Source organism: Etheostoma spectabile, chromosome 10 (genome assembly GCF_008692095.1).
Source record: "Etheostoma spectabile isolate EspeVRDwgs_2016 chromosome 10, UIUC_Espe_1.0, whole genome shotgun sequence".
Classification (NCBI taxonomy): Eukaryota; Metazoa; Chordata; class Actinopteri; order Perciformes; family Percidae; genus Etheostoma; species Etheostoma spectabile.
Genome location: NC_045742.1, coordinates 8,034,707 through 8,034,943, shown reverse-complemented (window position 1 = coordinate 8,034,943; position 237 = coordinate 8,034,707). Strand labels below are relative to the sequence as shown.

At 35.0% G+C, this 237-nt stretch overlaps 1 long non-coding RNA gene across 1 annotated transcript in view; it reads left to right on the top strand.

Moving 5' to 3' along the window:
* Positions 1 to 237, top strand: part of LOC116696537 (uncharacterized) — a 376,836-nt gene that overhangs the window by 138,527 nt on the left and 238,072 nt on the right. The window lies entirely within an intron of this gene.

Sequence of the window (237 nt, the reverse complement as noted above, 5' to 3'; positions counted from 1 at the left end):
TCACTTGAATGGCGTTTTGAGCTAACATTAGCAATTAATCAATCATAGATAGCTACAACGTTTTGAAATGATTCCGATCTTCTGTTATTGTTTGTAATGAGAAAAATGCCATGGATTTCAAAAATGTCACTATGACACTTTGTTTCGTAAACCGTTTAAATCAACGAACATCTATACTCGACAAGAGGTGGTCTGACTTGAATCGGGTATGACATGTTATGCCGTAAACCGTTTAAA